Raw genomic sequence first — 16692 nt, forward strand, 5'->3', positions numbered from 1 at the left:
TCCGCCATCGCAATATCCTATATTTTGAAGCTCTTGATCTCTTGCAGCTTTGTAAGATGGGCAGACTATCCCCTGTGCGATGATCATTTTTTAAGTTGTTACTGGAGCAATGGTAGCATTTACTTCTCTCACTTAACTTTTTACAGTCGTCATACTTATGCCCCACTTCACCCCACAGTGTGAGCATACTTCCTGTTTGCTCAGACAGTTGCTGGCCCTGTGGCCATAGCTTTGGCATTTGAAGCTCCTTCTGACTGAGATGTAGTCTTTGACGTTACAGCTTCTATCCCACGTGATGTTTATTTTACCCCGTTTTCGCATAAGATCTCTCAGTCAGAGGGTGCATTCAATAATCCAATGAGCGTCTTGTTCGTTTTTGTTACTCCTGATTTGATGTACTTTTTTGAAGTTATTTACAAAATCTTCTTTAGTAACGATGTTCTTGGCCGTTTGTTTATATGCTTCTTCTGTGATGTCGTCTTCTGAGATCTCCTTCGGTACATCATAGAGTATGATCTGAGGTCTTCGCTTTTCCATTTTCTCTATGATTAATCCTTTTCTTTTAAGTTTCTCATTGTTTATTATTTGATTCACCCCCGCACGGGGGGAAGAGGGTGATCTCTTCCTTTGGGGAGCCGCGCCCCCACGGACCCGAGCCCACCGAGGAGACAAGCTCGTTAAAAAACCCCGTCGCTCGCTCGGATAGTGTCCAGACAGCATGTGACTGCTGTTCTGAGTAGCCGTAACATCTGGCGTCCAGAATCACCCACGTGTTTGCCGTGCGTGGAGACCCGTACAAGGGGGAGAAGGGGATCCTGGTGGGTGAGTTCTCCGGCACCCAGCTGGGCGTCGGAAACCCGGTATGGGCCGGAGTTCAATACCCCACTTCGGCCCTGGATTCCCCGAAAAACGGGCGGCCGAGAAGAGCCCAGCTCGGTCAATCGGCTCCTCCTGGCGGCTGGGGAGCTTGGCGGCTCCTTCCGAGCGTACGCCAGGACGGGTTAGTGCTAGAGATATGGGGGTCTCCGTAGGGCGGCCGAAGGCGTGTGGGTTCGGAGGACCCCCGCGCTGGAGGTTCTAACCCGAAAGAGATCCCCTGTCAAAGGTTCCTATATCCCTCGGGTAGCCCTGGCGACCACACCGGATCTCGGTGTTGCGTCCCGAATGTGTGGCTCCGTGGTGGGTGGGGAGCCCAGGGGATGAATTTTTCTTTACGCATTCATGGAGACAATCAATCTTCCTCCAACCAAAAGATCCCGTCCGGAAACGGACGGGGGAGTAAATATAGCTTCCGCCTGCCGCAGATTTCTCGTAATGAAATGTGTAAACGAAGGGGAGACCCTTACTAAGGTGTCACCTTTCTTAATACGCAGAGTCCTTTCAGCAACGGTGACGGGTGACCTAAAATCCGCCAAAAAACTAAGAGACGGAACGCTCCTAATACAGACAACAAACGAAGCACAAAGTGATAAATTACTCGCATTAGAGAAATTTAATAATATCCCTGTCAAGGTTCAAGTGCACCGCACCCTTAACACTTGCCGGGGTGTAATCAGCAACTATGACCTCCTCTGCGTGTCCGATGATGAAATTAAGACGGAGATGGCTCCACAAGGCGTAATAGACTGTCGCCGATTAAAAATTAAAAGGAATGGCGAGCTGATAAATAGCACATCTGTAATCCTAACATTCTCACGCGACACACTTCCCGAAAAGGTATATGTGGGCTACGAATCTGTGTCAGTCCGACCATTTATCCCAAGTCCTATGCGATGCTTCCAATGCCACCGTTTCGGCCACATCGCTACAAGATGCCAGGGCAAGGCCACCTGCCCACGCTGTGGCAAAGATAAACATGATGGTGATTCCTGCACCTCAGATCCATCCTACGTCAATTGCGAGGGTACACACCCAGTGTACGCCCGTGATTGTCCCAAAATGATGGAAGAGAAGAAAATCATGGAAATCAAGACTGTGGAGAAGTTACCCTATTTTGAAGCCCGCAAAAAATTCAGAACATTAATGGCACCTACCTTTTCAAGATCGTACGCTGCAGTAGTAGACACCTCAGTTAATAATAAAAATAATAACAATGTGAGCCAAGGAAACAAAAAGAACGTGAAAGAAAACAAAACAACGGACAACAGCAACAACCAAGCCAAACCGGATTAGGCTACTAAACCGGTAACAAAGAACATTCCGACAGGAAAAAATGACGCCGTGTTGGATTCTTCGAAGAAGAACGCCAACTCAGGCACCCCTGGGACCACGCAAAACAAGCGTGGGAAGTCCCAGTCCCCCGGTCCATCTGGTAAGGCTATACATAGTCTACCAGAATCCATGGATGAAGATCATATCTCGGAGTCAGAGATAAACCGGGCTAAGGAGAAGAGACGCTTTAAGCGTTGAGTCTCCCTCTAGCCTAGTGATCGAGTTTTAGTTTATTTATTTAATTTATTCCCTATTTTAATGGCTTTTATCATACAGTGGAACTGTAATGGTTTTTACCGACACAGGTAGGAGCTTACCATTTTAATTCGTGATTTTAACCCTAGTTGTGTTTGTCTCCAAGAGACGCATTTTAAAGCTACAGATAAAGGAATTTTAAAGGGTTTTAATGTTTTTAGACACGACGACACCAGTGGTCAAAGAGCCCAAGGTGGAGTGGCAATTGCTATTTGGGAGACCCTTTACACCTCCCAATTGCACTTGACCACTCCATTTCAAGCAGTAGCGGCGACAATCCATGCTCCGGAGACTATAACGTTATGCAACGTTTACCTACCGGAGGGTGCGCCGGTCACGCGGTGCAACTTGGAGAATCTTACCCGCCAACTACCTAAGCCCTTTATATTGCTTGGAGATTTTAACGCGCATGACGCCTTGTGGGGTAGCACAAGGACCCAGCAAAACCGGCGAGGAAGAATTTTATCTAATTTTATTATAGATTCTAACCTTATTTTATTGAACAGCAAGGAAAAGACACGTTTTAACAGTTTTAATGGTGAGTACTCCTCCATAGATCTTTGTATTTTATCAAGCAGTCTTATAACGAAGACTAGCGTGGCCGTGCACGACGACCTATGTGGGAGCGATCACTTCCCGCTTTTAGTTACAAAAGACCACTGTGTAAATGACACTTTTAATCGACCGGTTACCTGGCTTCCCCGTAAAGCCGACTGGGACCATTTTAACCCTCGGCCTCCACCTGCTCAATACTTACGTGAACTCCACCTGGGGTCTTTTTTGACCCCATGCCGTAAATTTATAAACAAACAGGTATTTTACAGGATAATTTGAATTATACAGTTTTAAATTATAATAAATACATAAATAAGTAATTTAATTGCTTTATCAAGTAATATTAACATTTTGAACGGCAATAACATTTATCCTAGAAAACTCAACAAATTATTGTTCATACAGAAAATTTCTCCTATAATTTTTCCGTTACAGTCCAAAACAAAAACAAATATTTCTATAAAATTATGTATTGAAATAGTAACCAATCTATCTTACAATCCTTCTTATTTTCTGCAGGATATAATGATATTTGCATGATCATTACAAACAAAGACTTAACATTTTTCACACCTCGGATTCATTTTCGTACCGGATTATCTCATACAAAATGAACAGCGTCCACGTTTTTTTCTACGTAGTGGCAAATCCCTTCTACGCTGCAGTGGAATAAATGTTCAAATCCTGCAGAGGTAACTGCTTCCCTAATTACTTGCATTCGTGTCCGAGGATTTTTCAATCGTCTTCTTATCTCTGGTTTTACTAGCTCCTTTGCCCATTCAATAAGAAATTTTCTCCTTGCTCCTTTTCCGGTTTCCCCGTTGAACCTCTTCGAATTTAAAGCAAAGGCAATTATTGCTGCAATATCAATAATATAAAAATAGAGCAAGAGGTCATCTTCTTGTCCCATGCTTTACTGAGTAATGGCTTGTGATTAGATCTAATGTCGACGCCGGATTTTGTATGATAATAAAATAAAATTACGTTTTTATGTTTACCGCGACTAATATCAAATGACCGGCGTTGAGTTGAAAGTAGACTAACTGCCTTTCTCGGCTTTGGGATATATGAAACCATTAGCGTATTCTTTGCATAAGAAAAAATACTTGAATGCTCTTCTCAATGCTTGGCGGGTAACATCACCCTCGGAATTCCTTCGCGGTTTGAGTTTAGTGTACCTACAAGTGTTAATTTCCTTTTTAGGAGTTCCTGACCCAGTTCATTGCTTGTGAAGAAATTATCCGTAGTTATATTATTTCTACTGCCTAGCAAGTGGCAAACCAAATCTAGAACTGCGTGTTTACCTTGATTCACTTACCGTGATCCTTCAATTTTTTCAATGTATATTTGTGCATTTACAATATACTGAGTTTCAAGTCAACGGCTGCCCATACTTTTATTCAATATTCCACCGGCTTTGATGGTATGCACACTTTGAATCTAAATCTACCTCTAAATTTGCACAAATACTCATCAACTGTAATGTTTGAGGATGGTTTGTATGATAAAATGCAGGCCTCCGTAAACATTTTAAACACAGTTCTTATTGCCTCCACTTTATTTTTTGATATCTCTTGCCTAGCCGCACGAGTTTCATTATCAAATCGGAGGCACCTAAGAATATCTTGAAACCGGTGACGAGACTTTGTAGCTCTAAATATTAGTAAGCCATAGTATGCAGACCAAAACTCTGGTAGCGGCTTTCCTCGTCCTTTCTGAACACCAGACATAATCAGAAGACCAAGGAAAGAATTAAGCTCTATGATATCCAAATCCACCCATTTAGATAGCTGAAAGTAACATATTTATATTTTTATTAATGTTTTGGATATCACTTGAAAAATATCAATGAAATACAATGGCAAAATATCAATCAAAATGAAAATATATACATCTTTACTACAACGTTAGGAAGGTACAATTTTTTACTGATCCCACAAAATCGCTTGCGATATGGACTATGCACCTATGGAGCTGAAACGAAAATAAGGCCTGCCCTCCTTGACATGAGAGGTGTGTGAAAGACAGCGGTGGCTAGTTTGAAAATGAGGAGGAAGAGGAAATCCTGCGACAAAGTAAAGGTGATGAATCACCGTCACAGTTGAGGCAAATTGTCCCATAGAGTATTTTCTTTTCCTTCTCTCAATGCACCCACTGATGACATAGGGTTACGATGCTCAAAGAGGCCAAATAGTGCCCTAGACATAGGCGTTAAATGCTTTTGACATAAGCGTTACATGCTGTTATTATTTCATGAGTGAAAATGCTAAGTCTTTGATATGGAATAATATGAGGATAATACATCAACATGATACCCTCCGAGAGAACTCAGGCAGACGGTAACTATTTTCACTCAATCTTCACTGGGCCCACGTTACAATATCTGTGATACTTTATATTCAAAATATAACTCTAAACGGAAGAAAAGATAATGGAATCTACAAACATCTTCAGCAGGAATGACGGGAACCAACTACCTAACTCATGGAAAATAGTACAAATTCAGTAAAACATAATCACCCCCTGCCTAAAACCTTAAGAGGTGGCTAGGAGTTTATCATGTAAATTTAGATGTTGAACAGAATGCTCCAACATAATACGGAAAAAATATAGGGAAAAATGGAAAACACGAGGAAGTATTGACCAATGAGATGAGCCCAGAATGAACGAATGATACAAAAGAGGATCTCTACCTCCACTCTGCACTTCAGTGACATGAAGATGCTAGCTACAATGCCGGCGAAACTGTTGTATATGAGGAAAGACACGCGGTTTATAACCCGGAAACTTTGCTTCTGAATCTTTATCCCACCATGAAAACCTACATTAGGATTATCTACCTTTCAACACGTTTTATCAATTATATTTCCATAGATATATATTTCAAAATTTAATACCTACATAGTCTCCACCTGGGGTCAAATTTGACCCCACCCAGAAAAAAAATTCGGCCCCCAGGATTTAAAGCGTTAGCTTATTTCCTGGGGGCCGCTTTTTAATGAAAGTATTCACTTGAATAAACTCTTTTTTCGCTCATCGACCGCAGTCGATGGCCAGCTGTCCCCTCCCCTTCCTCGAATGAGGTAGGATCATCGGAATGAGTTTATTTCGTTTCTTGTTTAATTTTGGTGTTCAAAGTTGTCATTTTTCCACTTCCGTAACCAGGTTTCTTTTCCTTTTCAATATTTTCATGGCTGTATCTTTAAAAGTAGCATACATTTCACTGCAGACAAGATTTGCTTCTTGTAATTCTAATTGATTTTCCTCTAGTTTTTTCAGTAGAGTTTGTCTTTCTGCTCCGTAAGCTTCGCATTCAATTAGAGTATGCCAATAATTATCTATTATAAATTTTTGCAAGTTTGGCACGTTCTCAATTCTGTCAACTTGAATTGAGCTAATTTGTCCTGAAAATCTCCGTGTCCTGTCAAAAATTGAGTTATATTTTTATCCAATTCAAGATATTTCATTTGAATTCTATCTTTTATGTTTGGGAAAAACTTGTGTGTTACGCGTCCCTTAGTACTTTGATCCCAGTATTCCTGCCATTCAGTGATGATTCTTTCATTTATTTGCATTCTCTCTTCTTCGGAATCATTTCCCTGATCTCTTAGTATTTGGAATAGTTGCCTCTTTTTCACTATGAGATGTATTGGTGGTGAGCCTGTTAATACGCATAATGCGTCCGTGGACGTTGTTCTATACTCCTTTGCTAGGGGTAGTAACGCTATCCGTTGTGCTCTTTGGAGCATACTTCTAGATTTCGATTTTTTAGTGATTTCCTCACCCCAGGCTTCACATCCGTACACTATTATTGGGACTGCAACTCCGGTGTATAATCTCATTATTGTTTTACTTTGGTAACCATACTTGTCTTTAATTAATTGCATTAATGGTAAGAAAGTCTTTTTAACTTAGCCTGCGATTTCCTTACAGTGGATTGCAAAACTTAGTCCTTCTCCGATCTTGACGCCAAGATATTTTATTTCATTTATGTATTTAATATTTTTACCCAGCATTTTGACTATTGGGGTTCTTTTTAATTTCCCTTTTAGCAGCATCATTACTGTCTTGTCTTCCGCAAAGTTCAATTTATTTTTCCGTCCCCATTCAATTATGATTTGTAATGCTTCATTTGATTTACTTTCTACATCCTTCCGGCTATTAGCTTGTATCAGAATTACTCCATCGTCGGCGTAGGCTGCACTCGTTACGCCCTCTCCTAGATCTAGGTTTAGAAATTCATTGAATAAAATTGTCCATAATGTTGGTCCTAGTATGGATCCTTGGGGACATCCTTTAGTTGTTGTTTTTCTGTGACGCCTTCCAGCGTTAACTCTACTTCTCTATTGTTAAAGTAATTTGCCGCTATTTTTACAATATAGGACGGGAAATGCATATCTATTAGTGTGCTTAGTATTCCCGGCCACCAGGCATTGTCGAATGCGCCGGCAATATCTAAAAAGATTCCCAGCACATATTTATCCTTTGCCTCGCTTACGATGTTGTTCAGATTTCTCAGTGCATCCGTGGTACTCCTGCCTTTTACAAATCCATATTGTTTTGAATGGATAATTTTGTTGCTATCCAGATGGTCAGTTATACGATCACATATAAGTCTTTCGGCTATTTTGCCTAAGACTGGTAGCAGAGTAATTGGACGGTATGATTTTACCAATGCCGGATCTCTGTCCGGTTTTAGAAATACTTTTACAACCCCCTTCCATTTATTTGGGAACTTTCCTGTTTTCAGTATTTCATTTAGTTCCATTAATAAATTGTCTTTGATTCAATTATATGCTCTTTTGACTATTTCGCTTTTAATTCCATCATGACCTGGTGCTTTCTTATTTTTTAACTTTTGTATTGCATTTCTAAGTTCGGTTTCGGTGAAAGGCTCCGGTACTTTGTCCTGCAGATTTATCACTGCTATTTTCTGTCGTATTTCCATGTGTATACTTTCTTCATTTTGGACGTTATCGTCTGGGAGTAGTGTATCCAATAAGAGTTCACTCGTTTCTCTAATACTTGTAGTGTACTCTCCATCGGGTTTCCTTAAGGTTGCGGGAGTTATTGCCTTTTTGTTATGCCGTATTATTTTATATGCTTTATTCCACGGGTCTTCTTTTCCTTCTTCTATTATTTTCTCCCACTCCGCTTGCTTGGCCAATTTGATGTTTTTCGTGTATTTATTTCTATTTTTGGAATAATCCTTTAATTTTTCTTCTAATAGGGGATCTTCATTTTTTCTTGCTTTTCTTATTCTTCTCTGCTGTCTTCGTAGGTTTCTTCTTTCTTCACTTAAGACTTCTGTCCACCAGACTACTTTCTTTTCGTTTCCGGTAGCTTTTGGGATTGCAATGTCCATAGCTTCGAGGATTGCTTTTTCTATGTTACAATTTTGGCCCATCCTTTCGATTAGTTTGTTATCGAAAATTTTCCAATTTGCATCTCTTATCAGTGGGGTACCCTTACACACATTATTTTGACTACCTCTATTTCTGAGTGCAGTTTTATATTCTATTATTATCATTCTATGATCGCTTAGTAATGTATCTTGGAGTTGCCAAGTTAGTTCACCCGGCGGGATTTTCCTTGTTGCCGTTACGTCTATGTTGCTGCTATTTCCTTGATTATTTTCATAGGTACTTAGAGATATGCATTTATTGCTTATTTTTAGTTCATGGGCCAGTACAAAATCTTCGAATTTCTGTCCTCTTTCATCGATATCGGAATTGTGCCATAGTGTGGATTTTGCATTGATGTCTGCACCGATGATGATTTTTTCATTTCCAATTGATTGCAATATTCTATCTATATTGCTTATGTATTTTTCCATGGGTTCTGAAAATTGGAATTAACTGCCTATTATAATTATGTTTATTTTTCCTTGAATTTTTACTGCCACGTTGTGGCTATCCGTATATTGGCTTAATTTTATTATCTTAAGTTTCTTATTTAAGCGAACCACGCAGCTCCAAATACAGTTCCCGTTGGCTTGGTAAACCGTTCCACCTTGAAAAGTAACAATTCCTTTATAGTGATATGGTTCCTGTATTAAAATAAGGTCGAGAGCTTGTTCTTCTGCAATCTTCTGTAGTTCTTGCATTGCAGCTTTGCTACGTCCTATATTTATTTGGGCTATTTTAATACCCGCCATCGGTGAAACCAATTCTTGCAACTTCTTGTTCTTTTGCCTTCTTGTATGAGGGACAGTTCCTATCACCAGTGCGGTGATCACTTCTCATGTTGTTATTTTGGCAATGGAAACACTTACTTTCTCCTTCTTTCTTCGGGCAATCCTCATATTTGTGTCCTACCTCTGTGCAGTGCGGGCACACATCGTGTTTTGCTTGGCAATGGGATGTTCGTGACTGAGGGCAGAGAAGCTTGGCTTTGTGAAAGACTGGGCAGGCACAGAAACTACCTGCGAGGTTATGCCCTTTTCTTTTAATGTGACAATTTCATTTTCAAGCGATTTAATTTTTTCGTCGCGTGCTTTGAAACTATCCTGCTCGCTTTTCTGTGTCGCTACCACTTCCTCAACGTTCTTTTCCAACACCTCGGCACGAACCTTAACATACCCTACTTCGGAAATTACCACCTCTCGACATTGTTCGCGCACCTTCCTGGCGGTTTCATCTATTTTCATTTCACAACGAGTTTCTACCTCACCTATATTTCTATTCATTTGAGACACCACCTGAGAGAGAGTCTCCTTCCAAGTTTGAATCTCGACTTGTATTCTCTCATTATTGAGTTTAAACTCTTCGCGTAACGCAGCATTGTCAGCCTTTAGCTCATCACGCATTGACTCAGTTTTAAGTTCGATTCCGGTAATTTTACTTGTTAAATCATCATGCATCGACTCAGTTTTACTTGTTAACTCGTCATGCATCGACTTAGTTTTACTTGTTAGATCTTGGATCAAGGACACGAGGGTCTTAAGAGTGCCTTCCCTCGAATCTTCCGGTAATAACTCCCCCATATGGTCACTAATACGGGCAGTCGATGATGCTACCTCACGCTCGTTTGGGGTACGCAACACCATGCCTGCTAAACCAGTTGTTATGCAATTGGTTTCCGACCGACCGCTGCCCGCATCAGACTCGTCATCTTCGCTTTCATTCTCCCGATACTTAAAAATGCCGATTCTTTATTCCCAAGTTCTGCCATAGTGGCATGCGAAAAATAACCTCGATAAAACAAAATATCCCTTAAAAATACAAAACAATGCCAACCTTGTGAAGGTGTTCCTTGCCAGGGTTAAGACGCTTTTTATTTATTTTGCGTACTATACGCATTACCAATCGTGCCGCGAGTTGGGCGCCATTTATATGTGGCGGAACATGAAAACGCCACCTATTTTACTGGGTGGGGAGGGCATCAATGGTCCCGAGTACGGAATGATCGAATGATTATTGAGTACTTTGAAACATAAAAAAAATATATTTTCCACTTCAGACATAGCATACACACACACTTATTGAAATTAAATACCCTTATGAGAATGAGGTGAACGAAAAGTGCACAAGATGATATGGTTGAATTGCCCCCCCTCCAAAAGAAATACAAAAAAGCAACAATTTGTGATTGGTAGAATTCGTGGGCCGAGTTTACAATTTGCCCAAATTAAGTTTTTAGGCTGCTCTCGTGGTAACACTGAATCAGATTTCTGACAAGGAGTCAACAGTTTGGTGATTACATACGGCGCACCGGGATAGAGAGAAAAAACCCAAATAATTTGGATACACAGTTTGGGGATTAAATCGGGTCTGGGCGAACGAGCACAGGGACGGGTCGCTGACTGCGACGTTCTTACGGTTTCTCGGAGCCTTGAGCAGTAGGAGCCGTCGATGATGCGACACGTTGGACCCCAAATGTCCGTGGGATCGGGGGCTATCTTCCTCCCGACCTCTGGGCGTTGGTCCTTTTCTGTCGCTCGTCTGCAATCTTGCTCTCCGCTGCTGGCTACCTCCGTAGACAATCTCGTCCCGCTAACAGCACTCTTTGGGTACACCCAGAGAAAATGACGACCAATCTGGCACGTCATCAATCCCTTTCTGCGTCGATCAGGATAGCGTTTCTCGCCCGTCGACCAAACTAGCATTTCTCGCCAGGAGGCTCTCTCCGTCCGCCGTTTTATAGTGATATTGGAGGGGGATGATACACAGGGGATGGGTTTTTTTGGGAGAAGAGGGGTTACACTTGGGCCTCACTGTTGGGTGGGGCAACCACCGGTCCGAGCTGACCAAACACTGAACATTTGTGAGTCACTTTTACCTCATGCCCGGGGCATGACACACTATTACGCACACACTCAGACATACCCACGCTCATCCACACATATGTGATCATCCCCTACTCGGGTCATTACATAACGAGAGAAAATACGTGACATATGGTCAGTATGTCACAATATGTTAAGTTCTATAACACCTGAGATTGTAAAGGTAAGATTTTTTCTTTGGCTGCCTGAATTGATATGGATTAGGCCGATAGCTTATTTGCAAAAACACATGAATGATAATAAACAGTGGTCTAATGAATTCACCTACTCTAATGTATTCTAAAATTATCCCTAACTGTGCAAACAATTTCAGATGTCTGCTTACAGGGAGATTTTTCAACAGTAACCCAACGCCTCTGTGAATATGTAAAGAGTTACTAACGCAAAAGATAATACAACAAATTCCTTGCCCTTTTCTGAAGTACCATACTGATAACTCTTATATACAGGGAGGTTGATGCTGGAAATAAAAGAGGGTATCATTTCAACATTATTTATTAATTATATGGCTCAAATAACTTTTCAAAATATCATTCGATTCCTTTCTCAATTGGAGCAGCTGCTCCATCCTCTCCTCGTGCCTCCTCTCACTCCTTACGAGCAGCTGGTGCAGAGGATCGTCCTCCTCCGACCTCTTCCTTTTTCTCACCGCCCTTTCACGCCAGGTTGGTGTGCTTGCAGTGCGCATTAACTCCTGCACATCATCAACCTCCGAAGGTGAGGGTGTGGGCTGGGGTGGAGTCACTGTTGGGCAGCTCGTGCTCCCTTGAACTCCGGAATCCACTATGAGAGGAGAGGAGATTATGTGTTTCCTCCCCAATACCTCATCCATGGCCTCGTAGAATTTCCATGTTAACGGACCCTTGTCCCCCCCTTCTGTACCCATCCCTGTCTTGGGATATTTACATTTCTGAAACAAAATGTTAAAGGAATGTTACTCAATGAGCATAGCCCGGATATTATTGAAACTTTTATATGAAATCCAACATGGATACAACATAAAAATGAAAATATTCAGTAAAAGTGTTGATCTTTTAGGTAAATTAATTTTTATGCAGAATTGGTGACCTAACGTCATGAATTATGTTATACCATTAGAGTACCAAGCCAATACATAGCAAGGTAGCGATAACAGTGAGCCTCTTTATGCAATGATTGACCAGTGAGGATATAGAATTAGCATGGAAATCGAGAAAGGTTCTTCTTGTACATGACACTTGTACGGCACATGCTGATTGCCAAAATGTGTGTTAAAAAATTATCAGTTGGAATTTCTGCTAGGAAACAATGTCCTTGGAGCAACCAATGCATATGGGGATCATTAAAAATTTGAGAACACTTTACCGTGGGAAATAAGTAGATAATATTCTAGAATCTATAGAAGATAACCATCTGACATCATCATTCAACCCACAACGCAGTAAGCTCAAAGGTAAGAATTCAGCAAGCAATATTGTTTCTGGCTGAAAGCTGGCCAGGTGTCAACCGTCAAAACATTCAAGATTGTTTTTTCATTGCGATTTCAAAAAATTCAGTGCTGTGTTCAACATTACAGCAGAATCTGAACATGTATTCAACTCGAAACGGTGCCACGTAACAAGCCATGAATAGTTCGATAATATCCACTGCAATTTGGACCAAGAAAAACTGTGAAGTTGATATTGCCGAAACCATATTACACAGGCAACAGTGAAGCTGAAGGTGAGGGTAGTGATGGAGATTAAATCGCACCTGAACGTAGCTAAGAGATAACTCTGAATGCAAAGAGGTTCATTCAGGGTTTACAGCTCTTCTTCACGCAAAAGGCAATGAAGATAGCCCAAAGTCGTCATTGGATTTCTGTGCTGACTTGGGTCGTACGAGGAGATACGATTTGAAATGAAAGTACTTGCATGTTTAGGAATCACATATTATTAACTAATTAACCGTAAATTTTTATTCAATAGGAATAACTAAATGGCATTCATCCAGCATCGCCTTACGCTGTGAAAAATGTTTTCAACTAAGATTAATATCATTCTTAAAAATTTTAATGAGTTAATTAATCTCGCTGATTTATTAAACAAATTAATAGTGTAATAAACGTTGTTTATAAACATTCTTTAGTCTTCTTTCTATCATTTCAAAGTTTGTTTATGTCCATGTATGGGATAGTTCGCCTAATTGGGGCAATTGTGCCTGTCCCGATGTTGAATAGTCACAGGTTTTCAGGTTACAAATTTAAAAAAAAGTTGGACACAACCAGAAGCAAAAGGTCAGCTACTTCGTTTTGAACCTCAACAATTCTAGAGTCAAATCTATGAGGAATCTGTTTCACAATCACACTGAAGTAAATATACATTAGATGCTGTCCATGTACCAACACGAATTATAACCTTCAGAGAATATTTTGTTATCCCTTCTAATTTGAGAGAATTTCGATAACCTAATTGATAACTAGTTCTTTCGAAAAAGTGATGGTAGAGGTTTTTATCACGAATTAAATGCCTTGGCTCAAATGAGAACTATTTTGGTAACCTATTAGTTTTGATGCTATTAATGGGAATACATTTGGATGCTTTCAAGGAGGATATTTTGAATGAAGGTAATGAATAATGATTCAACTCATACGTAGCAGGACACTTGTTTGAGAACAAAACCGGCTATGACACATGGACCGAGAAATTATCATATTCGCAGATTATGACGTTTAAGCATTCGGGGAAAACAGTAACAGAAAAATCGCCAAGCTTAAGATGATGGAAAGTTTAAAGAAACATATACCAGCATAAGTGTAACCCATAAAACAAGACAAAGTGACATAAATAAGGTAATACCTTGTATTTATCGACTAGGTTTTCCCACTTCTTCTTCGCCGCGGCGACATTGGGAATGCCGATTTCCGTACATATTTTCCTGCAATGATAATAAAATTATGGCTATCGCAAAACACGGGAGGAAAATGCAATTGAAAGTTATCACTGGAAATTATAATTTACACACCCGTAGGCTGCTGCAGCAGATCCTTTAAGGCCCGTAAACATGTGCTCGTATTGGGCACGGAGAGCAATAAATTGGAAAACTGTTTCTTCAGTCCCTGGAATATGGATAATTTACATAATAAATATTAGATAAGAATTTAGTCACGACACGTACAATCGACAGCAAGAGAAAGATTTTCTCGTGCTATGGAGAAAAATGTTTTCGGCATCTTGCACATTCGGAGATGGTAATTATACTTGTATTTTTGCAACTGAAGATCAATAATTCACAATGCCGATATAATATTATGTAAAAGAGTTCACATTAATAAAGACAAAAAGACACAATAAAGACAAAATTACTTACAATTCCAGTTCACGGTTTCTATTGCCGCCATTCTCACGTCCACTTTCTACGAGGGCACATTAACGAGGGAGCATCCGCGTTCCCTTGTCCACTTCCCCTTCGTTCCCTTGCGCCCTCGCCGATTGGACGCACCCTTGGTGTCGTCACATCCGTAAGTTGACGATCGAAAAGTGCATGAAGGGTGAATAATTGCGAATTGGAAAACGGCCAGAGTTTCTGTGCACTAGAGAGTTTCCCCGAGCCCATTTGCCCATGGTAGAGGAACTCGGATTGGCTGCCGGCGTCCAATCCCGTTAACCGGTTCTTGACTCAATGCGCGCCGGGTACGAACCTTCGAAAGAGGCGACCTGAAAGAATCGCCGAAAGCGAACGTAATCCCTCGCCGACGCGCCGGTCTTTAGCATAGAAATTCTATTTATGATTAACTACAATAGATATTGGGTCTAAACGTAAAGTGATTCCACTATTCATCGTTGGGGGTTGAGAAGATTATTCTCATCGGCTATCTCCATGACTACGCAAAAATTAAGCAGAACATAAAATTCTTCACCAACCAATTAAGAAAATCGATTGTAATCAGGTATGGGGTAGTTGTCTTTGCGGTTATAAATGAGAACTTTCTCTTTTCCAAACCCTATGAATCTCTAAAACGGATGTAGAAATTCATAATACCAAAATGAACTTATTCCAATGAATTCCAAAATATACGGAATATTTTCATTTCTTTACATTTTCCTTTCATTATTCGTTTTTACCTGAAGTCCATTGGTTATAAAATTTCAACACTGATTCGAACCTATGAATTCCACCACCTGATCGTCTGATGTTTGGGTTTTGGGGGAAAACCCTTGGCCAACCAAACAGGAGCCGACAGGACAAACCAACCAAAAGGAGCGACCTTGTTCGATGGCCGCATGAAGCTCCAGCACTTCAAATTCTGGGAAAAACTCATTAGCAGGTATTTCCAAGTGCCGTTGGCATGAACCCTTGAGATATTCACGTACGACCGTGAAAGAAAGGATACGGGGCGCTCCGCGGGGGCGCTTCAAAATGAAGATAATCCGCGCTGACCCTAGTTTTCAGAAATCTGTCCGCTTCGGTGGTCATTTCTTTATTCAATAGATTTACGGGATTCTAAGAAATTTTTAATGAGCTTACTGAGCCTTCGAACGTCGAACTGTGGCTAAACCACTGCAGGTATCAGTCCATCGAAACCTTCCGAGCAAATCTCAACTTCAGTGGTCTGTGTAATTCTCTTGTGTTACCATGCCTAAGGAATTTTCCGCAGAGCTAAGGGAACGCGTTATGTGCGTTTACAAATTCTTTTGCAAGGAAATTGTGGCAACTCGTCCTTATACTCTCGGTGATAATTCCGTCGTGGATCGGGCAAGACTGTGTTTGGATGAAGTGTCGGGTAGCGAGCATTATGAATCCCTTGGAATTCATTTATATCCACTCGCAACATCTCGTCGCCGGTCGCCGCGTCGGTCCCCGACTAATTGCCCCCACACGTTTTCCAGCCCCCGGCCTCGTGGAGGCGGGGCAAGCCCTTGCCGCTCACTAAATTCACTAGCAAGTGATGATTTGGGAAACACAGACAGTATAATACACTTCACCACCTACCCTGACTATTTATTCAGTTCAGTTTTCGCAATTATCGCACTGAGTTCGCACTAAAAACGCACACGCTCAGCGGCAGCAGATCGGCAATACGTATCTGCTGGGCCCGGGGGCCTCCCGGCCGCTCTACACCCCGGCCGCTCTACACCAGTGTTGGGGGCAATGCCCCCATGTTCCCTCCACCACCCCCCCGGGTTTCAAGTTAAGACTTATCTCCCGGGGGCTGCTTTTCTTAGCCTTATCATTGAGTAGCCGTTTATTTAAGTTTTGCGTTTTGCGATTCAATTGGTTTTAAATTTGCCCCGGCTTCCGCCGGGCTGGTGTCCCCCTCACCACCCGCATAATGCGTTTGGATCATTGGGAAATTGGCATACTCAAGGCTATTTCTTGGTTCGTGTTGTTATTGATATACTTTTTTTAGTTCCAAAATTTTGTTC

This window comes from Ischnura elegans, chromosome 8 (genome assembly GCF_921293095.1).
Source record: "Ischnura elegans chromosome 8, ioIscEleg1.1, whole genome shotgun sequence".
In the NCBI taxonomy this organism is placed as follows: Eukaryota; Metazoa; Arthropoda; class Insecta; order Odonata; family Coenagrionidae; genus Ischnura; species Ischnura elegans.